General features: G+C 41.4%; 1 protein-coding gene across 2 annotated transcripts in view; it reads left to right on the top strand.

Annotated features, from left to right (window-relative positions):
- The window catches only part of IGF1R (insulin like growth factor 1 receptor), a 189257-nt gene that overhangs the window by 34188 nt on the left and 128760 nt on the right, over positions 1 to 26309 (top strand). The gene's annotated exons all lie outside the window — the stretch shown is intronic.

The raw sequence follows: 26309 nt of genomic DNA, 5'->3' as shown, positions 1-26309 counted from the left end.
TTCTCAGTTACTTCCCCATGGATAGGCTGCAAAGTAAGTGTACAATTAAGGCCATTATAGCAAAGATGGAACCAGTTTTACCTCCCTTGGGAGGGAGGTAGGCTTTGGCAGGAGGTGGCTGTTGAATAACTTCTCCCTTTCCTTGCTGGACTGCTGTTGCTTGTGTGCCAGATTCGTTGCTGTGCTGAAACTGCTCACTGGACTTTGACTTTGTTCTTTGCCTCCTTTAACATGCATCTGCAGAAGTTTTCGTAATGGTAAATTCTGTACAAAAGAACTCTTCTACTGAAGAGTAGAAGCCCAGTCTGTAGTGTCAGAGAGTCAGCAGATACCTTGACTCTGGTGAAATTGCCCATTTTTTTCTTATCTGCCATGGCAGTGTTTGTGTCTTTCTAGTAGCAAGTATTAGCAAAAACAAAACCTGATCTCTTCTCACTTTTTAAAAATAGAGTAAACAAATACATAGTTTACTCACGTAACATGATTACATAGCAGGCTTTTTGAGTTCATCCTGTAACTTTACGAAAGCTGAGCCCCCTGCAATATCAGTAAGGCTTAATTACAAGCAGGCGTCACTGGAAGGAACAGTTCCTAAATTCCACTTGCAGTCTTGACCAATGCTGCTATAGTGGTAGCGAACACCACAGTATGTGAGGAAAAGGGTGCAGGGCTCTGTTAAGGTTCCTTTCCATTTGGGGATGCTGTTTTTAATGAAGTGGCTCATCGGTTGCTTGTGAAGCACTCATGTTCAATTGGAACTGAAATTCAAGTACCTTGTAGGGCTAGCGCAGTTTGAGTGAGCACATGCTAAAAATATCTCTGAAAGACGACATTTGTAGGGATATGCTTTTACCAATAATTCTTAGCAGAAATAGTCTTTTTAATAAAGAAAAGAAAGCCCCTCAGCCTGTTACTGGAAGACTTTGTGATTTGTCCAACACGAGGAAAGTGAGCTGCATTGCTTGCTTACCATGAGTTGCTATGAGTCATTAGGCTTCTGCAGGCCAAATTTATGTCTCATTAAAAGAGTGTCACTGTTGTCTACAGAGGGTGACCCAGGTGATTCCTGTGTGGCCTCATTCTCTTCAGTGATTTGAATGGATGTAACTGCAGTGTATTTAATGAGGTATAACAGTGTATGTGCCTTCTGTTGTGTGCTCTGGCTGTTTGGAATAGACAAAAGTAATGTTCAAGAAAAGCTTGTTGACTTCTAGGGGAACGTTAAAATAATTTGGATCCCAAATGCATGTGAGAAGAGATCTGTTTAAATAAGATGAGGTTGTGGTTATACTGTGATGGCAGGGCTTTTAAGGCAAGGGGGTAGGTAATGTTTTTCTTATATGCTTTCATCTTCCTTTCGTGGGAGATTGTGAAGAAGAAAGCAAGTATTGGAAAAGAGCCTTGAAGGGCTTGTTAAGAGCATTACTCTGGAAAAACAGTGTAGGTTTATAGTATCTTAGGACACAGAGCATATAAAGAAATGATCCAGTTCTAATCAACAGAAAGTAAGAAAGTTGGACCTAATTCATATTTGTCATGATAAGCTACTGACTTCAAGGAAGGAGATTATACATTTTTCAACTGTTCATCTGTAAAAAAAACAAACAACCCAAACCTACTCCCTTTCTAAAGAAAAACAAGGGAGGTATAAGTGTGCAGTTGTTCAAAAGGAAGCTTTATGTCTCCTGCTAGATGACTTGGCTGCTTTGACAATGAACTCCTGATCTGGAGAGTTCTCTTGCAGTACAGAATTACATAAGATGTGAAAAAGAACAGAAGCAAGGACTTGTAATTTACCGAGTGTTTAAATCTGCATTTTCATACCAGTAGAGATATGAGACCTCTGTTATTTTCCAGGGAATATTTTCCTAGTGCAGTATCTAATTTAACCCTGACATTCTCCTTGTGCGTCATAGTAATATTAAACTGAAAATTCTGTCTAACACTCAGGGTTCTTTTTTATTTTCCTTTCCTCTTGATCTGTGGAGTAGTGTATATTCAATCTCTTTTGTCCTTGTTTAGGTTTTGCGCTGAAAGATCTCAAGTTGGTGGGTAAATGTTGTGTGGGAACACTTAGTACTTTAAGTAGCTTGGCTTCTGTTTAGTTTTGCTGTTGAGTGGAAGGTGGGGTTTTTTCCCTTCTTTTTCTTGCTCACAAACAAAGGAAGAACCCTGTGCTTCCTTCAATGTAACTTGTGCAGGAACACTGTTGAGGGTGGAGGGAGGAGAGAGGGGAGGATATGCTGTGTTTGACTCAGAAATGTTAATGGGCTGTGCTATAGTGGAACAAACTAAAAAGAAGCTGTAACTTTTTTTTTTTTACTAATTTTTTTAAGGTTGACTATAAAGTGCCAGCCACTTCTCTGCCAGTTTTCTTGCCCTGGTTTCTGTGCAATATACATTCCTCTGCCTTCTGGTGTCCCAAGGCAGCAACCTTACTAGTTCGCTCGCTTTGGAGCTGCAATGTGCTGTGTTGGGTTTGGCATGCTGTTATCACTCTGACTTGCACCTACTTCTCTTATGGCATATCAAGGACCAGCTGTGCTTCTCTTGGGTTGCGGGTCCACGTAGAAGAATCCCTCAAGATAAAAGGGGAGTGTACTGAAGTTGTTTGTATCAGTGATCATGTTTTGGGGCACAGGTAGATGTGGAAAAGATATAAAATTTGAGCATCCAGATGTACAAATAAGAATATGGCAGTTTTATATCTGGCAGTTGGAACTGCTGAAAACATTTATGGAAACTGCCTGCGTCTTGCTCGGCAAATGATGTGAGAACCAGAAAAACTGCTACTGCTGTGCCCCTTGGAAGAGTAGTCTCTGGTGGCACGCTTGCTCTGCCTGTCCCTGGGTCTGCTGTGAAGAAAACTTTTGTTTTCTATATTCCTTTTGCTGATGACCAAGTTCTGAGGTCTGCTGCCTGAGTCACTAGGCTGTTGTAAGCCTGCAGAAACGGAATGTAATTTGTAGCCTTGAAAGCCTGCTAGGAAGTTTAGGATCCCTTGTCTACCATAACCTTTGTGTTCTTCTTTGAACAAGTCCAGCTAATGGTTCCTAAGACAGTTTTGCGTTTGCTGGAGCCCTAAGAAATGAACTAGGCAAACTGTGTGGGAAAGTAGTAGTAAAACTAGTAGTGATCCATACATAAGACCAGTGGTGTATGGGTGGGTGTTTTCCTTTCTGCTTAACTTAATCTTTCTTATTCCTACACTTTCCATCCACCCTGCCAGTTGAGATGGAGGTGGTCTCTGTCAAATATTAGCTGAAAGTCTTCTGCTCCTACTTGGAGAAAAGACAGACTAGGGGTCTGGGTGTGGGGAAGACAGTCTGCTAAAACCCACTATGCAGGGGTGAAAGGATAACAGCACAGCTTGAAATTCTCCTTTGTGACAGAGCAAGTCAGTGCTCCATAAAGGGGATCAAACAGCTGCACTTCCCATAAAGTAGTGAAGGTGATATTGGCAGTGCACAAGGGACCTTTAAGATTACATTTGCCACTGTCATAAGAAACAGTAGGTTTAAAATTGCATCATAGAGAGAGCATCGACTAGGGCTGTAAGCATTAAGTACTCATTTCAAAAGAGGGGAATTTGACGTGCAAAACAATAGCTTACGTATTCTGTGCTTCACAATACAAGAGAAAACTTTCAGCTTCCAAATGTGTGAAACTGAAGACCATGGAAAAGGCATGTGAGGATTTGGAAGCTGATAAAGAAACAGATGGTAGCTAAGCACAAAATGTTTTTAATGAAAATGTATCTTTATTCCTTTTTGAATTGGTTTGACAGTGGCCTGAAAAGATGTGGTGTATGTGGGGAATGAGGAACAGGAGGAAGAGAATGACAGTGAGTGGGAAGAGGGGTCCATATGTACCTTCTACTAAAATGTTTAAACATATGGAGACAGTAACATGATGTATTCTTACAAATATTCAGAATCTGCTCCTGTTTGTTTACACGGAGCTCAAGAGATAATGCAGTTGAGTGGTATCATTTGACATAGCTTCATTGACTTGTGCGGTACTTACCAGTGTATGCCATCTGGGAATCTGCTCCCTGTTGATTCAGCAGAGTAGTGGTGAAAGCCATGTGCTGGGCTTTTTTTTTTTTTTTTTACCCCTTCTCTCCTTCTTGCTTTCCCCTCTCGGAGGAGTATTCACTGCATTCCCCTGTCCTTTAGAAATACTGAGCATACTGAATGATCTATGTAGACATAAAGAGAGAGGGAGAAGTTGGGAGCCAGAGGTCTTGAGTCAGATAGCACTTAATTTGCATTAAATGATATCTGCAGACATTTTTCTGTTAGCTGCTACATTTTAAGGTATTTTTTGTTTTTTTTCTTAAACCCTGAAATACAGTAGGAAATGTGTGTATCAGTGCAGGACAACAGGTTTTACAAATTGTACTCTTTTAGCGAGCAAATCTGATATGGTATAATGTCAAGTGAAGCTGGTCTGTGTAACGCCAATCCAAGCTTTGTTGAGTTAAAAGAAGAAGAAAAAAAAAAAAGCATAGAAACCGGAACGTTATTTTGCAATGGGCAGGTTGTTTGTCCGTTTGGTTGGTATGCAAACTCTCCAGCAAATAAACATCTTCTGAAAGGAATAAATAGAAGAGTAGACAAAAATTGTAAAAGGCACAGTTGGTTGTCACCGAGTTAGAAAAATCTGGAGCACGTTAAAAAATTTTATTAATGTTTTCATTCTGAATGAAGCTTTTGCCTGACTTTCACTTTCCCCCCTCCCAAGAAGCCTGCTTTTCAGCCAGAGGTTTCCCAGAATTTTTATTATGGCTGTGAGAGCATATTTAATTAGTAAGCTGGAATGGCCACAGAGCAGTTGAGGCCAAACTGCAGTTAATTACTGTAGCAGTGGTTTATGTTCTGAGAAAAGGGATAAAATTAAACAAATGTATACTTGCCATTTTTCTTTATTCTGTTGCAAAATGCCATGACCTGAGAAGAATATCTTGAATCTTGCAGCCTGCAATAGTCACAAAAAACCCCTAAGTGCTGATGTTTTTGAGAGGACTTCAAATTTTAGAGTTTTGTTTTCCAGTATTACAAAGCTTGCTGCAGTAACTACGTCCATCAATCATATTTTGCCATGGGTTAAAAAACCCCTACTTTTAAAAATCCTTTAAAAAATTTAGAACTTTCCCCCACTTTTTGAAATAAAGAGTAAAGAAAAGCTAGAAGTGTTCTTAAGAGTTTGTGAAAACACTTCATGTCTTTTCTGCTCAGGTGTACACACACATATACAGTCTTTTCTCCTTACGAAACATTGTATTTTACACTTGCTTCTCTGTGTCAGTGTGGAGGTGTGTTACGTTCAGCAGATGATTGTGTAGCTGTTTTCTACTGGCCATCCATGCTGTTGGAGAAACTTAGCAGAAATAATGCCAACAGAAATGACAGGGAGGGGCGATCAATGTGTTGTAGAACAGTACAGTAAATATTGCCATGATTTCAGTGGAAGTACAATGCCTTGTCAGTGATAGTCAGGGGTGTTAAAGTATATTCCCTTTTATTCTGGGTAATAGAGGCTGTTTTGCATAGAGATCGCTCTGATTTTAGAAAAATGAGGATTAGCATTTCTAAAGTTAACCCCACAACAAACTTTCTTAAGCAAGGAAGCAGAGGGAAGAGTTTATGTAAATGCATCTCGTACTTGCAATTAAACAAGAATGTGCTGTGAGTGAAACCTGGCTGGACAAGAAGCCCCTCTGGATCCATGCTGTGCTTGTCTTTCGTGGCTTCAGATTTTGGCCTCACAAAACTCTGAAATCGTGAGTCATCTTTATTGCTACCACAATATGGTTTTACTTGAATTGTCTCATGCCAAGTGACTGCTTCCCTGTCAGAAAAACAACTATAAAAATATAACTGGAGATCGCTTATAGGAAATAGTCGCTCCCTGGTTTTATGGGTTGTATGTGTGTTAATTCCACAGCTTGGTTTCTCTGATGCCCTGTGGTAAAGGGTGGGGAAGAAAAACAATGCCAGTCCTTCTTACAGGAAAATACAAAAGCATCACTAGGTTGTCACGCATACAGCGTGCGATATTTCAGTGTGCAGTGCTTAAAAAGAAGTCCTGGTCTAACCTCTCATTACATGGTGGCTCATAGGAGGAGGGAATGGACTTCATAGCCCGAGGGGCCCGAGACTGCTGAGCAGAGGAGGGTAGGAAGATGATGTCTCCAATCACATTCACTGAGATTTTTGAAGAAGATGTTTGTTTATTTCAAACTTAAAGAAAAATAAAGTTCTTTAAAACTTCAGTGACATCCAAAAGGTGCTTTCAAAGGTACTATGTGTCAGTGGTATTTCAGCATTGATTGTCTGGCACTAGCTAGGATTGGAAACAGAATGGTTTTGGTTTTACTTGCAATACTCCTGCTGTTCTTAGCCATTTGTTTCCATCCTGCAGGAAGATGAGAATGATGTGGTGTTTAGAGAATTATTTTTTGTTTCACCTTTCTGTGCAGCAGTACCTCGTTAAATGTGCAGAATTAAATATGCATCTAAACCTGAACCAAATCTTTCATTAACCTGCTTAACATGGGCTTCCAGGCCCCATTGATACTTGTTAGACAAATGTTTGTTAATAGAAAGATAGTTGGATTGCATACATAATTGCATGTAATGTAAGTCTTGAATTTTGCCATAAATTTGCAAAACAACTGGGAGCTGGGAGTAGCTGGCAGTAGGGAAAATGTCAGAGAAATGTCAAGTGTAAAACCAGAAGAAAGCTATGTTTTTATGTGTTCTTGCAAATGGCAGGAACAAGGAAAACTGAGCCTGGCTTGGCATTTTCTGCAGTTCTCTGTCCGTAGCTCTTAACGCGAGAAGTCCACCTTGTAGTGGGTTGCTAGCTTTCCGGGGTATTTTCGGTTTGATGCTTGCATGGATATCTAATGAGGGGTGAATTTGAGCTGCAGCCATTTGGTCTTGTATGGGGTCCCTAAACGCTCTGTCCTCCACCCAGCTGTACGTGTTTGTGGAACACAGAGAAACAGATCTTTTGTGATGACCGATTAGCAATTGAATTTGGCCAAAGTGGACTGAAGGAGGTTTAGAGGTGGGTATGTGAGCGCACCTGCTGAACTTGCCAGCCTACTTTTTTGTAATAAGTAGAGGTAAAACTTGAGTTCAACCATCAGTGGAAATCATGCCCTCTAAAAATTTTGAATGGTAGGTGCCATTTTCCTTTTATTTATTTCCCTGAACACCCAAGAAGGTAGGAATGGGTTGTCTTAAAGCGTTTTCGTAAATTGTTTTCATGTGGCAAACAAGTTTTTCAGTGTTAAATAGTGATGAAACAACCTTTGTTTAGCCTTCCTTCCCACTAATATTGTGATTTCCCTCTCAAGTCTGTTTATGGCTCTAAGAATTAACTTGTAATAAAAAGATGCTTGGATAATAGTATGCTAATACAGATTGTTGAATTGTGTCTTTCTTTTGAGGTGAACTCAGCCTGGTTCAGTTGTTGACTATCTCTTCCTCCCCCTCCCCGGCAGAGTTCTCTGCCTTTGGAATGGAATGTGCATGTGCCATCAGCTGAGCGCTAAAAATTATTTAGCAAGTAGTTTGCCCACCATGAAATGGTAAGGGTCTGAGGTGCCTGTAATCTGGCTTTATAAAGCTAGAAAACTCTATGCCGTTTTCTCCATTTTGTTTTGTTTACTGTTTCTTGCTGGGCAAAGTGAACTTGTAGTTACCTGCCCAAAGTGTAGTTCTGTATGCCCTGGCTAATTATTAAATGCATTTCTATGGCCCTTGTTGGTGTAGTTGAGAAGGAACTCAGTACATGACTTGAGGATCCCTCTTGGAGACGCTGGTGTTTTTTGGAATTTGGTTGCTGATTTGCATGTTCAGAGGCAACTCAGAGCTCTCATTGTTGCTAGTTGAAGTTCGGCTTCTGCTCTTAGGTGGATCAAACTTCTATTTTGTACGCCAGTGTGACCTTCCTGATGTGTTTTTTCCTTGTTGCAACATATTGGGTTTATATGCGCTTAACTGTTCCCTTCTTAATAAACAGTGTTGTGTGGCTGCTGAGCCCTCTCTTCCCACATACCCATCGTCGCTCTGATAGATTCTCTAGCTTTTATGAGCCTCCCTTAGTCAAGGGGCCTGTTTCTCCTATTTTGTTTTTTTTCCGGTTCAAGTATGGGGATCTATACGGATGAGTAAAGGTTATAGTTTTGGGAAATGATGCCATTTAGGAAGCATGTTTGAAGTGTTGAGCACGCAGAGAAAGTCTTTTATATCGGTGCAGTCCTAGGGAGGAGGAGATGTTTTTCTATGTATAGAAACTTCCCGTATAGGATGGCGAGAGAAGGTTGCAGGGGGGTTGCCTGTCTCTTTAAGTGGGTTTATAATTGGCTAGGAATTTTTGTCAGCTTAGTCACTGCAGCATTCAGCGGATGAGGGAAAAAAACCACAGGCCCCAACCGTTACAGGCCGTGGATAGGCTCTGTCATCCCAAAGGAATGCATGTGAACAAAACACTTTGTGCGGTGCAACCGTTGGCCTAAACAGTATTGCATTCTTAAAGCAGGCTCTGAGTCACATGAAGCAGATGGATTGTTTCACTAAAATGGAAGTTATGTATCACTGAGCACCCGGATCGAGCTTTTGAGTGTGGTTCGAATAGGTCACGATATGTGGGTGTGATGAAGGGGCGTAAAGGTAAAGAAGAGAAAATAAAGCTCCTCGTTCTGTGGTTGCAATAGTTTCTGTGGCATTAGAAAGGCAGGGAAGTCTTTCGCTTCGTTAATTACTAGCCTGATGCACCAGTTGAAAGATTCCTCTCTGGATTTCAGACAAGCATGATCTTAATTCTGAGGCACTTTGTGTTTGTCTGGAAAGCTCCATGCTACCCAAACTAATCCAAAGGAACCCCTGTTTCATAGGGGTGCGGTCAATGAAAAACCCCAAAGCTATCAGCTCTTCTCACAATGTCGCCAGCTGCTCAGCTCTTCTTCCTCCACCCTGCCCAGCCTTTTACCCCAAAATCTGTCTTCAAGCCGTGCTCTCTAGTGGGCACAGTGTGTTGATTAGTGAGAGACACAGCTTTGTCTCTGTGGGTGGCATTACCCTTTATTTGGCTTTATCTCTTCCCTTTAGGGGATTTGAAAGGATCTGATAGGACCCTTGCCAGTCCCCAGCCTTCAGAGCGTGCAGAGGAGCTGTGACTTCTGGCTAAATAAATTCACAGCTGTCAAGTGCATTTTTATTTTTTTTTAAATTATCTTCTTTCCCTACCGTTTTGTGGGGAATCCTCTAAAGAGTGGTCTAGGATTTAAGGGAAAACCCAGCCTCCAGTTGGTTGATGTTGACAACTGCTATGATTTGGCAGGCTGTTGCTGTTTGGAGTGGAGCTAGTTTGAAGGTCTTAATCTGGTTATCGCTAAGGCAGGTGTTCCAGAAGCAGTGCCTCCCCATGTAGTTTCGATTGAATCTTAAATCTTTACAGTGCAAAGGGGAAACATGGACTCCATTCCCTTCCATCTCTGGAGCTTGCCTCATGAAGGCAGCACGTGAATAGGAGCTCTTTCTTAGAGATGATGCTTTACTTTTTAAGTGCCTGATGAAGTCTGTTTGGCAGAATCAGAATTGACTGGTCCACGTGAAATACTACATGCAGAACTGAAACTGCAGTGAGTCACTGTCTGCTCTGTCTTTTGTGATCTGAGAGTCTGGGATACAATACTGCAGTGGGTGTTAGTGATAAAACCCAGTATGCAAATCATTAATTCAGAGATGAAATGTTCTTCCTCTTCTACTCACTGCAGTTGTTTGTCTGTGTGCATCCCTTCCTCTTCTGTGGAAGGGAAATTAAAATCAGCCATACCTTGCTCCAGAAAATGAAGAGAGTTGTGACAGGGAAAACAAATAACCCTTCCAGCATACCAGGTGCGGAGGGTTTGTTAAATTCAAGGGCTGGTTTAGGATCAAGTTGTTCACAGGAGAATATAAATAATTGGAATATATCTTACAGATGGAGAAATTCATATTCTTCCTAGGCAAACATTCTATTCTTTTCTACCCTTAAGGAGGCTTCTTGGTCTGCTTGTGGCAGAATATCCTTTTAGGAGAAAGATGAAACACAGGTAAAACAGCGTGAGGGGGCACTTTTGGAGTGGGGAATGTAGTGGAAATCTTTCAGTACGGCAGTGCCTGGTGGAAGAGGGCAGTCACTGAACCCTGTGGTGATCGTAGATCCCAGCCTCTGGCTTCTGGTGACTTGAGAACTGGGCTGCCTGGCCTAAAAGGAATATTTTGCTCTGTGAACTGGCATTGTGCTCGGATCTGTGTGCTGTGCCTGTGGTTTGTTGCTAGGGCTCTGGATACAGTGTCCATGTGCTTCCTGGGCAGATAAAGTCAACATCATGTCTGTAGTACCTGAAAATCGCAAGCTGTGAGGCTTTCTTGCTTTTCTTGTCTACTTATTAAATATTTCTTAAAATGGTAGCCAGCCTGAGATGGGGGAGGAGGAGATATTATTGAGAAACACAGGGCTCACCAGTCACCATAAATGGTGCAGAGCTCTGTGCAGATCCTCCAAGAGATGTACTTTGTTTATATTAAGCATACTAATAAACAGTATCTGCAATAGGGCTACTTCAATGAAATTGCATAGGAAGAAGTAAAAACGTTTGCTCTTCTCTATCTGCTGAGTGGGCTGCATGATCTGACCTGTATGCGAGGGTGCTGTCTGGACAAAGAATGTTATGAGCAAGTGGACAGCTATTTTGCAATGTTATCTTACTCATTCTTCTAGTATCCAAGAGACATTGGAATTGGTGTGAATAAGTGTGCTGTGCCTGGTTCAACACAATGCCTTAAAGCAGGAGTTAAAACAATCCTAAACTGACAACATCGCTACTCCCAAATCTTACTAGGCTGAAGGAAAAGGAGAGTTTCCTCCTTGCTTGTGATCCAAGTGACAGTAGTGTGGCAGCAACTTGCCTGGGTTCTCACAAGCTGTGCTCTTGTCTTCCTTTAAGACCTCTGCCTTTTCTGTCCTCCCCTTCCAATAAATATTTGAGAAACCAGGAGCCTTCCTTTTGCTTGCCCGGTCCTTGTCACCATTCTCTGCAGCAGCACAGAAATGATGGGCCTGTCTGTTCTGTTCTGCTGCTGCTTGGTAAGCTAATGAGCAAAGGCACTGCAGCTGCCAGGAGGAATTCCTTTCCAGCAGTTTTGCGAGAAAAGTCAGCAGGATTAGGGCCTGGTTAGAACTTGATGTTTCAGCAAATCTGCTATGCAAACCATTTGGGTGAGGGAGAGAGCAACCAGAGTGGCAACCAACTTTGCTTGAGGCAGAAATGAACTGTGGGAACAAGAAGGAGACTGTCTTGTTCTCCATAAACCATAGTGCTGCTTAGAGCATTTTGGTGTGCTTGAGTACATATATATGTATATATATGTGCTTTTTCTTTCCTGCAACAACACCACAAGTTACTGTCTGTCGTGGCTTAGAGGAAACAATTATTTCAAAAGCCTTTTCTAATAGCCTGTTGAGCTGCTCTGGTGTTTTGCTGTTGGATGTGCCTGATCGTGCACTGGATCTCAGTGTTGTGGAGCACCTACTTAGTTATCTATCTAGGCAGGGAGCATTGGGGCATCTCCCAAGTATGTAAAAATAGAAATAAACATCTCATGCTTGCTCTTCCTTCCTTAATTAAATTTATTGGGTTTGTGTTAGGCTTGTTTTGGTTTGTGTGGGTGTGTGGGTGTGTCCTGTGGATGCAAAAGTAATTGCTGGAGAGCTAGAGTCACAGCAATGTATTTCTGCATTGGTTTGGAAGCTGTACAGTCATTTTACTTTCTGGAGTCAGTTTACAGGAGAGTTCTGCTTTGTACATTTTTAAGACTGATTATTTTTTTGGGGGGAGGGTCCCGGTGACTGGTGAAAGGCAGTTCCTGTGGGCGGCTGCTGTCACAGCAGCAAGAGGCGATCTCTTATTGCTGTGAAGCTTTTGAAGTGCTTGGGGAGAGACTTTAACTGTGTTACATAGAGCAGCCGGTTCAGAAGGTAGATCTCATCATCATGCTGTTGGAAAGGCAGTCTGCAGACAATAGCTTTCTAAATAGCTTTCTAGGATGTGATAATTGAAGAAGTGGAGCAATTGCAGTAGCCAACAGAGTCTACACATGTGATTACAGTAATGTGTTCTTGAGTAAAATTAGGTGAAGCATGTATCGGACTATTTTTTTAATTTTCTTGTTAAATGCTTTATTTTGTCAGTAATTTTTTTCCTTTCTTATGTAGCAGGTGTGGTTTAACCTGCCTGTATGCTGTGGTGATGAACACTTAGACTTTTGTCTGTAGTATGTGGAAAGTAAGATTAGCAGAAAAAATAAAAACAGTGTTTGTGCTGCTGCAAATGTGAGAGCTAATGGGGCACCCAGAGGCAAGAGATGAACCAGTTAAACAGGGACCAGGCACTCTGGTTTAGCAAGCCACTCTCTTTCTGAATGTGAGGGATGGGTACAAGTTAGGCAGTGATAGCAAACTTTGTTGACTCTGCCTCAGCGCTTCCTGAGCTAAGCTGCCTCAGTTATATGAGGGATTCAGTTCTCAAAAGGACTTCCAGATAAGTCCTTATCTGGACTTGAACAAAACTTACATCTGTAGCAGTCCTTTCTCCAGGTGAGGAGAGTATTCATGTGTGAATATTCTATATGCATATCCTTTGGAAGAACTCTATTGACATGTTTTAGTCTGCCTTCTCGCTATCTATTGTATAGGACCAGGAAAGAACCTCTTAAGTGCAGAGAAAAATATTCTGGGCCAGATGGTCTGCTTTGGGGCATGCGTTACAGAGAAGTGTTTGGTTTGTCTTGAATGTCCTGTTTTGTGAATTGGAGCTGTAGAAAGCCTCCAGAGAAGAGTAATGATTCAAAAACTGTGAGTTTTATAGTGTTGGGTAACTTATCAACGATGTGTCCCTTTAACATAGTTGTTGCTTCCAGTCAAAACACAGGAAATGCTGGTCTTCAGTTGGCTGGTGTGAAGGGCCCTTGCGGATACTGATAAAACCTGAAGAGTGCAACCAATTTTCAGAAGAACTGCCTCTGTGGACTGCTGGCTAACTGCAATAATGAAGCATCAATCTCGTATTATTATGCACAAGCCTTTTCTTGCATCCCTTGCTACCTTGGGCTGTGCCTTGGGTGGACAAACTGTTTGGAAGACTCACAATGGTGTGTATATTAGTGGCTTCAGGTAAAGCATAGACTGAGATGAGTGTTCATCAAGTGAACTTTGTTTATGGAATCATCTCTTGTTCCTGTTATGCTCTTACTCTCTGGACATTTTGCTGAAACCAGTTTGCAGACCAGGGCTTCTAAATAAATGCCAAATAATTCCCTGTGAATCCATCGTGTTCCATCTTGCTTCACTCCAGGATAATACTGATAAAATAAAAGGCATCTCCCAGTCTGTAGGAAAGATTGTGTATAAACCACATTTCTTCCTTTGTCAGAACTGTGCCGCAGCCTTGCCTTGTCTTGCTTCGTACTTCTTCTGTCGTCAGCTTGGGTTTTTTATATGAAGCAGTGGTGTCACACTGTAACATAATATTTGGATACTCATTTTAACAATTTACTTGTGCTGTGAGCGTTTCCTGAAGCTCGCCTCTTTCTGGATACAGTAATTAAAAAAGGGATGATTTTTAGGTTTTTCAGTGAGATACCCCAACTGATTTTATTTATCTTAAAGAGTGTTCTGGGTCACAACTCTCTGATGGGCAGTGTGACAGCTCAAATATAAGGTGCCTGATACCAGTAGCCCTGCTTGAAAATATAGGGCAGAGGGTTTGACAAGTGTAAACATTGCCTCCTGGTGTGAAAAACAACCAAACAACTTTAGTTCATTAATATAATTTACTTGAAGACAGACAATGCACTTGACATGGCTCTTTATACCCAGGCTTTATGCCATTTGTATGTCTGATTGATTTTTAAATTGGCTGGTTTAGAACAGGCCAACCCAAAGTGACTCATTTAATATATAGTAGTAATTCCTAGATTGTCCAATTACATTGCATTTATTCATTAAAGAAGGCATCTTAATACTAATCTTATAGTTAACTTTAACAGGAGTTTGGTTGAGACTTTCCATTGTTCTCTTTCGCTCTCTCTCATTCTCTCTTTCACTCTTTCTTGTTCTCAGAAGACATAGAGCAATTTCTGTAGATAATAGGAGAAAAACCCAGCTTAACTATGGAACTGGGTCCCGTTCAACTTCCATTGGAGCCACCCTGTGGGTATACACTGATTGCACTGCACAATGGAAGCTCCAAAACCAGCATCTGGATCGCAATAGTCTGCCCTGGAAGCAGAGTGAGATGGGAAGGATGCTGCAGTCTCATCAGAAACGCTGCTGCGGTGTTTAGAAACAAACCTTTGCAGACTGCTCCCTCTGTAACAGCCAGAATAGTTCAGTCTGTGGGACGGGCAGTCATTTGCGATGCAGTCAGTATCAACCCAGCTATAGCAGTTGATGCCGCTGGTCAGTGCTAGCGGCTGGAGAGTTTTCCTTCGCTCCCTTTCCCTTTTCTTCCTGCTCTCATGTCTACCTGGTAGTGTCAGAAGAGCGCCTGAGCTGTGTGCTGCCTTTAGGAAATAGGTGATGAGACTGTGGAGTTGTTGCAGACTCTGTCCTCCTCCGGCGCGGGCTTGAGAGCGATCTCCCCTCCGTGCCTGGGCCAGGCGGCTGTAATTGTGTTTATGGAATCTCCCCTGTCCTGTGCGTTCCCCAGGGTTTGTTGTTGTCAGACCTCATTTTACCCCCCACACCCTTCATCCTCTTTTGTTAATCAACCAGTTTTGGGAGTGTCTGCATAGTGTTTATTGCTTTTATTGTTTGGGTGGGGAAATGGCCATGGAGCTCTGATTTTTTTTATGGCAGGAGAAAGGCCTTGCAGAATCCCAGGCACTTTGTTTTTTAACCCCAACAAGGATTGCAGAAAATTAACCAAGAATTTAATCCCAAGTGAAGAATCTCTTGCTGGTTTTAGCCTAGGGACATGTTTTATCAAAAAATCAACCAGAAGATAAATCTAATTACTTTCTAATATTGCCTGTTACAGCATGGATCAGTCCATACTGCAAATGAGTTTTGGAGATGCTGGTGAGAGTACATAGGCTCCAGTTTTGATGGTAGATTTAATGTTGGATATCAGCGCTTTTTCTGATAACGATGTTGTTGAGAACTGCGCTGGCACAACAGACCCTGCATGCCTGTAGCTTACTGTGTACGTTAACTCAGGACTTTGGCTTGTTTTGTCATGCCTCATTTGGAAAGTTTTGATTTGGGAAGGGGGAAAATAATGCTGCCTGCTTTTAAGCATTTAAACCGAAAGTGCAGAAGGCTGGAGAGTCTAATTTGGAGGTTGTGAAAGACACATCATATATTTTTCTTCAAAGAATAACTTAGTTTCTCTTTATATATCTTTCAGAAGCTCTATCATTTGGCCATTAAAATATTTATGGAGATGAGTGGTGAATGTCTGACCTTGCCCTGTTTTTTGTTTGTTGTGTTTTGAGGTATTTTTGAGGGGAGGAAGATGCCTTTCTGCAAGACCAAGCCTTTTCTCCCAACACATTTGTTTTTTATTAAATGTATTAGTTTTAGATGCTGAGCAACATCTCCTTATGCTCTACATTCTTACATTTTTCCTGTGCGTACAGAGAAAAAAATATTTAATAATTTACTATGTTCCCAACAGATTAAAACCAAGTGTTTGTAGACACTTTGAGTCTGTGTTAATTTGTATGCTAAACACTGTTGATAATGAATTGAAACATGTCAGCTTGTTTGATATTTATTGTAGCTTTCTGTGTATGGAAATTTACATAGTAAGATATTTAAAGTTGTAGCAACTATCCCTAGTAAGACAGCCCAGGTAATTTATTACCATTGTTCTCTACCTAAAATATTTTAATCCTTAAACTGATATTTTCTTTGCTTTTTATTAGTTTTTGGGTTTTTTTGTTTCGTTTTGTTTTTTTTTTTAAAGTGTGGTATATCACAGTACTTAGATTAATCCGAACTTGTTCTTGTATGTCTGAATTTTGAAGGTCTTTACCCTTTTTCTGGTTGATGCATTTGATTTGTCTGCTCTGTGTTACCTTCTGTAAATGGGCAGCTATTTAAAATGGTCTTGCACTTTTAAGATGTTAGACTGGGCTTGTTTTGTATTTCTGTCCTACACTTGCTTTATGGGAAAGTCATTTAAGTTGCAGTGTCCCATCTGTCCAATAAGGAGGATAATCTTATTTACCATGAGTGTTGTGGTGCACCAGTTCATGTTTGTGAGTGGATGCATGTACCTTTTAAATGCAACATAAAGAATTGGTGGGTATCCTGCTTGGCAATTTTGTTGTTAAATGCATTTTTGTTACTATAAACCCCTATTTTCATTCATTGCACTGGACCAGTGATGCACAGGACTCTATTACAGTCATGCAGCTTGCTGCTTCTGGAAAATAAATCTGTTTGGGTGGGTGTGCTAGTGTTTTTTTTGGAAGGGCATGTAAAGCACATAAAACCAAGGAGACTTGCATTCATCACTTGAGTATAAAGATCCAACAGGATAGCTTATGTTTTTTTCTTCCAGCGTGTTTTTTAAGGAGCTGAGATGTTGCAGAGGAGGGAAATACACACAAGAAGGAATACCTGCTTCTCTGTTACTTTTTAAGTCCCTGTCTTTTCTCATGTATCTGTTCACATACCTAAGGCAAGAACAGGATGTGTGAAGTTTTTTGGAGTAAGGGAACAGAAGTAGTTGTATCGGGTAATATTCTGGTTACCTTAATCTTTATCATATTATTCGTATTGCTCTGTCACTACTGGTGGAGAAGTGGCTGCTGTGAACTGACTGCAGTTACTCTGGAAAGCCTGACTTTTATTTAACTTCATTTTTGTAAAAAACTTTTTCAATGTGTCTCAGCAAGAGAAGTATCTCCGCAAGACAAGCTCATATTGTTGGTTAGCAGCTTGAATGGAACACATGAATTAAAACCCTTTCTCCTCTAGAACACTGGAAATAAATGAAGCATCTTGTTTTATAATTCATTCATGATCCAACTCTATTAGGAAATGATCTGTTTTACTTAATGCTATCTGGGTTAAAAATGAGTCAAATTTCAGACCCTTTTCTCGTCTCCCAACCCAATCCAGCTGGGCCTAAGAAGTTTGTAAGCAATGTGAATCCAGAATTGAAAGGTTGTGGAGAACGGGAAGGAGAAATCAATTATTTGCTGGAATGTTGGTGCAGGTATGTCTTCGGGAACAGGAACTATTTTTCTGGTCCTTGCTAAGATGCCTGCAGTGTATATGCATCCTGACACTGCGTCTTCCTCATTGTGAGGAGAAGTAGGCTTTTAAAAAAATAATACTTGCCATGACAGCCAAATAAACTCTACAAATGAACCCTCTTCTTTCTTGAATGTGTTGTTGAAATGTCTCTGTTTTTTGAGTGTAACAGTAGCATTAAAGCTGTTTCTCTCCTTTTAGTGTCTTCATCCAACCAAATTCAGTTATGAAGGCATAATGTGTACTTGGCCTAGGAAAATAGGTCAATTCTGTAGTTAGTGTTTCTTTAAGTGGTAGTTAGTGAGTAGCCTGCAGAAAGGAAGAGCGACTTACTTTTGTTGTTTTTTAAACCAGTCAGCTGTGCCACAGCTCTGCAGTGTCTGATCTGCTGTCTGATCTGCCGTCAGTCCTCAAGAGAGGCCGCTCCGCACAGCGCAGAGAAAGCATCGTTTGACATGAAATGACAAATCTGGTCAGATTCATTTGGTCCAGGTGTCACTCGGGTGTATATTATGAAAATGGTTTCTGGTGCATATTTCTTCACATTTTAAAGAAGCAAAACAATGCTGTCATGCCAGGTCTAGTCACTTGGTATCTAGGAGCATCCTTTTGTAGTCTCCTAGGAGGACGACTGTTCTTTGGGTGTAGAAGAATTGGGAAAGGTTTTGTGTAATAAGCCTTTAGCAAGCAAAATCTTTATTGAAAGGGGATTTTGTTTTAAATGGAATAGTTTCTCTCAGGGATAACTGGATTATGGGTAGCAAGGAAACTTGTGGGACAATGTTGGAAAGACAGAGGTTTATGTACATTACTGTGAGTGAACATTGCCAAAGTTTTTCCTGTAGGACCCTTTCTCATAAAATACGGAGTGGCTTGAAAATGTAAAGGTAGAGTCAACTGTAATGAGTGAGGCTTAGATCTGCGCATCAGAGAAAGCATCTTGATTCTGAGAAGCATTTGACTGTGGGATAATGCTTATGGAGGGACAGGAGGAAATTTATGCTCATGTATGGGGAAAATGAGATCCAGAATACTTAAATGACGTGATCAGATTCTCATGCCTAAGACAGTAATAGCAGAGGGAGAATCACTTGCTGCTTGTCAGGTAATCCAGCTAGAAGGTTGTGCTCTGCCAGCTTAGTAGTACTGACAAGGACGTGGCCTTCTGCGAGAGTTCCCTACAGGAATTTGCTATACCTGTGGATTTTGAAACTGAACCCCCGCTTTGCTCAGCACTTGTTTATGTGTAACTGCAGTCTACAGACTCATATGAGAAGGTGGCACGGGTTTGTTTTTCTTACTCCTTTATTCCTCTGCTAGAATTGGGAATTTAGTAGAGTGTGGGTGTATAGTGAGCATTGCATTTGTCGAAACTAGAAGAAAGATGCAGTAAACTTGAATTCTGAAGAAGCTTAAGTCTCTCAAATCCTCTGAGGAGTGATCTCTGTGTACTGCACTGACTGAGCAAGATTGACTTGGTCAGGTTACGGTTGTAGAAACAAACATGTTTTCCACGACCCTGCTCATAATTCATAATGCTTTGTTTATAAAGGCTGTTTTCCCTGCGAGTTGGCTGGAGCGCTGTAAGTGGTCTCTTTGCTCTGCCTGTATTCCCTGTAGCTGGGTTTGTATGGTTGGAAAGCACATTGCTTTTGTGTGGCTCATAATCCACTGTCTGACCATCATCCTTCAGTTTACTCACAAAGAAAGCCTCCGTTGGCGATGCAGCAGAGGAGTTCAGCCGGCAAAATTTTTATCAATGCAATGAAAGTGAATCCAAACAAGTAGAGAAACAATGGGCTTTTTTTGCAGCTTGTAGGTGGAAAACATTTCTCTGTTTCACTGTGGCTTGCAGATGAGGCAGCGGGGTTGCTGTTTTTGTGTTCTAGATCAGTGTTTTCGTCTTGTCTGCTACACACGGACTAATCTCTCTAACCTCTTTAGTCTGGAATGGCTGCTCTGGCAAAGTCTAGGGTTGGGCAGTATTGAACTGCGACCTGCAGAAGCTTACGTAGTAATTTTCTTTGTCCGTGTTGTACATGCAAGACTCCTGGAAATGCCTAAGGGAAAAATGAGGGGCTGGAGGTGGCTGGTTGTTGAAAGCAGTTAAGTTTTACTAAAACTGGGCCAATTGGAGAAATACTGCCACAGTTCTGTAAATTTATTCATTTCATTTGGCTTGTTTCACTTTTTGAATGTGATTTAGATGAAAGGAAAATTGGGTAGTGGGGAAGAAACTATTTAGCTACTTCAGTTGCTCCTCTTCCCTCTGAGTTGAGTAGGGTAGCGTTGCCATTTCCGTGCACCCGCAGCGTGAGGGTTGCAAACTTTTTATGTGGTGCTTGCAGAACTGTGTGCAAGACTGCTAAATTCCCTCATCTTTCTGCCAAAAATAGTAAACCTTTAAAAACAGACAAAGCATTCCAAGGCTTGTGAGAAGCAGCATGCTGACCTACAAAGGTTTTGCATTTTCAGAGTAGTGTGTTAGATGTGCTGTAGGCATATTTGTGTTCGTGTGCTGCAGGCGGTCTGCCTTGGGCTGGTGCCTTGTCAGGTCATAAGAGGAGGGTCAGGCCTTGTCTGTTCTGGAAGGGGGAACTTCTTCAATCTTAGAAGAACTCGACTGATTGGTATTCTGTTTTTAATTACTGATGCTGCAGCTTAGTACTGGAGGCATTAAATTGTATTCCAAATGATATCTTTCTTTGACTAAGAGTTCAGTGGAGATCTTCATGGCTTGAATCAGCACTCAGAGAGGTACTTTTTCTCTAGAATTATAGAATCAAAGTGTAAGTAGTTCAGAGTATGCAAGTGTTTGATGTTTTCCTTTTTCAGTTTAATGCTGTCATCATGGCTTTGTATAGATAACTGTGGTGGACTTTCAGAGCAGCTGCTGTGTTGCTCCCAAGAACCTAGTGGGAAATCATGTAAAAGGAAAAAAATAGCCAAGCTTATATGCATTTAAGTAGAAAATGTGTGAAGTAATTGGATTTCAGAATTGCACAAAACCAATACATTATTTCAGTCAATTAAATATTTTACGAAGTAGTAGGACTAAACCTGGTAATTTTTTGAAGTATCCGTAAAAGCATTTATTGAGCCTAAAGAGTCTTCTGTTGTTTCAATTCTAATTCATGTTAGTCTTTCTGATTCATCTACCCACAGTTTTCTTTAAAATTTCATGAACTTTGAAATGCACAAATAAATTTCATCCCTATTGTTGGGAACAAAGGCATTTCAAAAAAAAGGAAGCAGCATTTATTTTTCAAATTTGCTGCCCCCACCACAAGATCAATTCCTTTATTTTTTGCTGGGCTGCAGTGGAATCTCAGGGCAATGCGCTCCAGCCACGTGCGTTCACTTGCTGTGTGTGCCCCCACCTTTGTAAGTCAGTGATGAATGTGAATTTTTCGATATTGTACTGGAAATAAAAAACTTCATCTAGGCATATCTGTATTTGTACCAAATAGAGAACTAGCGAAAGCTGCACACATCTCTTGCTACACACAAGTCTACATTTTCTCGTGCAGTGAGAGCTAAGATTAGAAATATTTTAAAAGTAAGGCAAAACACTTTGCAGTTGTAAAAGTGAAGACGTGTGTAGCCTCATGTCTCTTATTTGAGGAATCGTGACCTAATCTTATCTACAAGTATCAAATGGAGCCCGCTTACTTTTGGTTCAGATTTGAATTCTAGGGATCTTGTCTTAAATGGAGCCAAGGTGTTTATGATCACAGTAGAAGAGTGAATGTTCAGAGAGGCATAGGGTTGGTAGAACATCTGATGACTCTCTAGTAGAGTTGGGGAATTGTATGAGTGGCAAAGAAATTGATAGTCATAGGTATCAAAGGAAGATACCTTGAAGATGCCTACCGTCAATCCCAAGCACAGCTATACACAAATAGCTATGTTTTTTCACTTTTTTGTTTTCCCTCTTTCAGTAGCATGTCTGGCTTAAAAGCTTCCTTGCCTTGTACCAGCCTCTGTGCTGGTGCGATTGTTTATGGGCTTGAGCAGTGGCTGGGAACAGAGAACTCCATCTAGGTTAAAAATAACTTGGTAGCAAGAAATAATCTATATTTTTAACCTGGATCAAGTTTCCTGATCCAGAACACTGCGCAGCCCTGCAAGCGCTTGTAGTGACACAGCAGGAAGGTGCTGCAGGGGCCTGTGGGTGCAGCTGAGGTGGTTTAATCCAGGTTTTATGTTATACCCCAAGTACAATAGGCTTGGCAAGCAGATATGGAAACCAGTTTCTGCCGTTTCCCAAGCCTGCAGTGGAGGGACGTGCTTTGTGGGTGTTTGGGGCCTTTTTGAGTGCTAAGTAGTCTGTTAGTGAAAAAGCATGTTTTACATTGTAATTTAACCAATAAGGCCTATTTTTTCAGCAATAACAATTGTAAAAGAATCCATTTCTTTTAATACTGAAGTATTTTTGTGGAATGACTTGGGGAACATCCAGCGTGTGACAGGAGAGAGAAGTGGTAAAATCTGGAGGCTCAGGATATAGAAATGGCAAAATCTGGAGGCTCACGAGGCGTAGTGCTGCACATTGCTTTCTCCTCTGGTACTTGGCAGGGGTCTCCGCTAGAAGGGTAGGGTGGTTTTCAAGGCCTGTCAAGTGGGGACAGAATGCCATACCTTTTAGAGATGTCGAAGGGCTGTTGGTGATCTCTGCGTGTCACTCGGGAGACCTTTGGGGTAAGTGCGTGTCATCCACTTGATGGGATGTGCCAGTTCACGAGCTGTCTGTCTGTTGTCTCCTGTCACTCACCCTGTGTGGCCTCTTTCACATGTCTTCCACTCCCCAGAAAAAATGTATTGAGCCATCTTCTAGCCCCAGCAGTGTTAATGAAACAACCCAGGTCTGTTGGACTTGATTTTATCAGGTAAAAGTTGGAATCTTTCTGAAGCAAAAATGTCTCCTTTTCAATTCTAGCAAAAGGAAAAGTCCTACTTGCCTTTCCCTTTGAAAAAAAATGAATATGTAGTTGCTAAGGAGTGAGCTGTATTCTGCCTTTCACGTGTAAATTCTGCCAGAGGGCTCAGTCACTTCTGAATATGGATCTCAATTTTGGGCTGTTCTGTGGTGCAGCTTAAATCAGTATTGAGTTTCAAAGTGTGGGGAGGAGGCAGGAGGTGCACACCGTGGGTCTGTAAAGTTTTGCTCTTATGCTCTTGATAATGTATCTGGTTGAGACAACTGAGTCTGCCTTGGGTCAGTCTTCTGCCTTCCTAAGAGTTCACATCTGCTTGAGTGTTGTGATGGAGGGCTGAGTATTGAGGAGTTAGGATCATCTCACAACTTGGCCATGAGCATTTCAGAATCAGTGGGTCTGTTTATGATGTCGGGTTGGGTTTTGGGGAAGGGAGGGAGAGTTGGGGTCTGTGCGGGACAGTTCTCTTTAGGGTTTCTGTTGATTTGGTGTGTGTTTTGGTTTTCTTAGAAATGTGATTTGTAAGTAGTAGCAACAAAGTGGAGTGAAACCAATTCTTTATTTTCTCTTGCAATTCACAGAGCTCTTCTGGCATGGTGAATCTTGTTTCAGCTTAGTTAGGGGTCTAGTGGTGGGCTGCCTTGGTGCCTAATACAGCAGATACTACATCTGCTTCCTGTATGTTATCAGACGTGTTTTTAGGTCTGGGCTGTAATCTGCAAAGCTCTTGTGGAACTGGCCCTGGTTATTTTAGAGGCTGTTTTAGTCTGTGGTCTGGAAAAACACAGTAATCAGGGACTCCAAGTAGAGGGGGCTTTAAAGCGATAGTATCGCGGGGTGATGAGAAGCTTGCTTGGCAGTGCTGAGCCTAGATCTCTGTTTTGCATGATATGAGTAGGAGCCTGGGTTTTACTGTTTTTAGGGTGAAACATGAGAAGTCTGGTTTTACAGGTTTATCTGCAGTGCTAGCTAGCAGAGTGCTCCAAGTGAGGCCACTTTCGAAACAGAGATTCTCTGTGCCAATACCTGAATATAATCCGATTCTTCAATGCTCTAATTTCTTATATATAATTACCATGTTTTTCTAGGCTGGTGTTTTTTTTGTCTTGTTAAGAAATATCTCTGTCCTATTTTGCTGTAGTCAGAAAGTATCTGTTTTCTTGGCTGTGGCATGAGCCTAAGTTTAAGTAATCACTTACAAGTAGTACTGACTTTCTTCTAGCTTGATAGATGTGTATGATTTTCAGAGGTAATCTTATTTTGCGCTCCCTTTTGTTTTTTTAGGTAAGAATAAGTAAATTTCAATTTCTAAGAATTCTCATGTATGAAAATACAAACTATTTGTGGATGTCTGCTACTGAAAGGAGATCATCTGTTGAATATTTGACACTAAAATGCTTGACAGAAAGCTTCGGAGTGGCAACGGTGGAGGAGGTGGGGAGAGTGATGTTTGTTTGAAGATCAGTGCTCCCTGGAGAAGAAATTTATTATGATAGTATCAGAGTAAATAAAGTCTTCCTTTGGAGTAGATTTGTTTGTATTTCTAATTAGCATGGTTCCCTGGGGGCAAGTTACTGCTGGAGGTTGACCTGCATGGGTTTATAGTAAGGGTGCACAAGAATTTCTTTCTTACAACCATTATTCTAGGCAAGTTTTTTTGCTTTCTTTACAACTGATGTGGCGAGCACAGGTTACCAGTAACAACAGAGGTAATTCTTAATCATTCTGTTCCTAGGGTGTGGGAATTATCCCAGATTTCATGTTTTATTTGCAAACAGTTTCAAGTCTGTTGTTTTTTTTAGGGTTTTTTTCTTAAATCCATCTTGTACCTGTGCTTTGACACTTGCCTGTGTTTTGTTAGTTGGCTGTGGCAGGCACTGTGTGACAGTGTTGGAAGCTCCTTTCCAAGATGTGCTCTTTGGTTTTGTTGTTGAGCTTGCAACTGGTTTCAAAACTTCAAACTGTTGTAAAATAGGAGCTGGTGAGGTACGTTGTGCCCTATTTGTTTGGGGAATGTGGTCTCAGTTTGTCCCAGTCAAGAATTTCACTTTGGCTGTCATTTGGATGTGGGGGTAGCTTAATGTGGTGCCTGCATCTGTAGGCTGGGTTAGGGTTATGTTCCCTGTCACATTTACAGGACTGTCTTTGACATGATTGTCATAAAGACACTGTTTTTTCCCAGACTTTTTTTGGGTTTAATTTTCGTATTAAAGAGAGAAATGGCAATAAATACCAGTTAAGAGTCCCATTTTCTTCTTTGTTCTGCAACTCTGAGATCGGCATCGGTTTGCCCCATCAGTGAAATGGGGCTTGTCACAGATTTTCTCAGTTGTGGCATAGTTACTTTTATGTTAGGAGAAGTGTATGTTACGTCAGGAGTTGAATGCAATCAGTGTTTGCAGATGAAGGGCACAGCGTCCTGTTAAGTTCTTAGTTTTACCTATAAATAAAACCAGAGTCTCAAGTTTTGGGATTTTTTTTAAAGATAGAGTTTGTTCAGAAATGTCTGTTACTTTGCTTTGTGCAGCAGAGTTTCTTCCACCTGATCGGCTGCAGCTGCTGATCATCACCTTTCCTTGTTGGATGTGAACCTTGTAGCCTCCCCTGGAGGCACTAAGGATGGAGAAGCTGCTCTGAGTGTTGCCGAGGCAGACAGCTGCTGCCCAGGACTGTGAGCTGATCTGTTGCACCTTTGTGTCCTCTTCCAGGCACAGGGGATGTTGAACGTTGCTCCTATGAGTCGGAGCTCCTGGCATTGCCAGCAGGGAAGGTGTGAGGCCATCGGCAAGGCTTTGGCTGCTGTATGGCAGCGCCCGGTGCTGCTGTGAGCTGGGAAATGAGACTTAGTGCCCATCCTGCCTGCTGAAGTACTGCCTTTCTTTCCATGGGCTAGATCTGTAGGGTTAGACTGTGTGTCAATTAATCTGCTGATGTATTTTTATGAAGAATTAAACCAATTTGCTTTCCCACTCATGCATTTACAGATAGAGGAGTAGTTTTTCACATAATTCTATGAATTATTGATTACTCTGGGCTTTCCTTCAATCTTGGATCCTGCTACTTTGATTGAATACAAAGTCTGTGATGCTGCAGAGCAGGGCTATTTCCCAAGATCGCTGTGGCGGGGAACGAGACGAGACTCCATTAAGGTCAGTGTTAGAGAACTAACGATGCAGCTAGCAGGAACACTGATGGACACAGAGTTCAGCACTGATAACCACCATTGCTTTAAATGCTTATATCCTTTCGCAGCAGATAGTTAACTCCAGGTCACTGTGACTTCTTTTTACCTCAAGGAAAGCAGAGCAGTTTGAGAGCTGTGTAGCACATATGTATGTGTTCTTCTGTCCCCATCCCTGTGGTGTCAGACTAGAAGAGGCTTAGGATGCAATAACAAAGCTTTGCTAAAGTTTCCATTATTTCTCTTGTGTTTTTACTAATAGTGAAGGGATGGGGGAAAGAAAAAAATCATATGATATTGGCATGATGTACTTTTCTTAGAAAACAGCATGTTGCAGTCCACTGACACAGCAGGGTTTACAGCACAGACACATGGAATTTTCTGTGCTGGGATAGATGATGAGCTTATTCTGTTCTTCTCTCAGCCCAAAATGTAATTATTTCACCTGTGACTTGAATGCATGCATTTTTTTCCTGAGCACACTTTTTTTGCACAACTCCCATGCCTGTAGCCAGCATTGCAGTGGTTCTTTTCGTGGCAGTGTTTGCTCTTGTACAAAATGCCCTCCTGCTGCATAGCATGTGGCGTGCCCCGTGGTGGCTGCACTTGGGTTACTGTGCAAACGCCCAAGTGCTTGTCTCAACAGAGGGGCTGTAGAAATACCGTAATGTTGCTGCTGCTCTAATCCTGTTCTTGAAAGCAAGAATGTTTATGGAGTCTTGGTCTTTTTCTTTACGTCTTGCATTCCTCAGTAAATGACAGCGTTTGACTGTAAAATACCATTCGGGTTTGAATAAGGGAATGTGTGAGAGGCCCAAATGTAGGAATCGGTATGCTTTTGCTTTGTGGCCTGTGTAGCAGTG

Source organism: Phaenicophaeus curvirostris, chromosome 12 (assembly GCF_032191515.1).
Source record: "Phaenicophaeus curvirostris isolate KB17595 chromosome 12, BPBGC_Pcur_1.0, whole genome shotgun sequence".
Classification (NCBI taxonomy): domain Eukaryota; kingdom Metazoa; phylum Chordata; class Aves; order Cuculiformes; family Cuculidae; genus Phaenicophaeus; species Phaenicophaeus curvirostris.
Note: the sequence above shows the minus strand (reverse complement) of the source record. Positions and strands in the feature narration are given on the sequence as shown.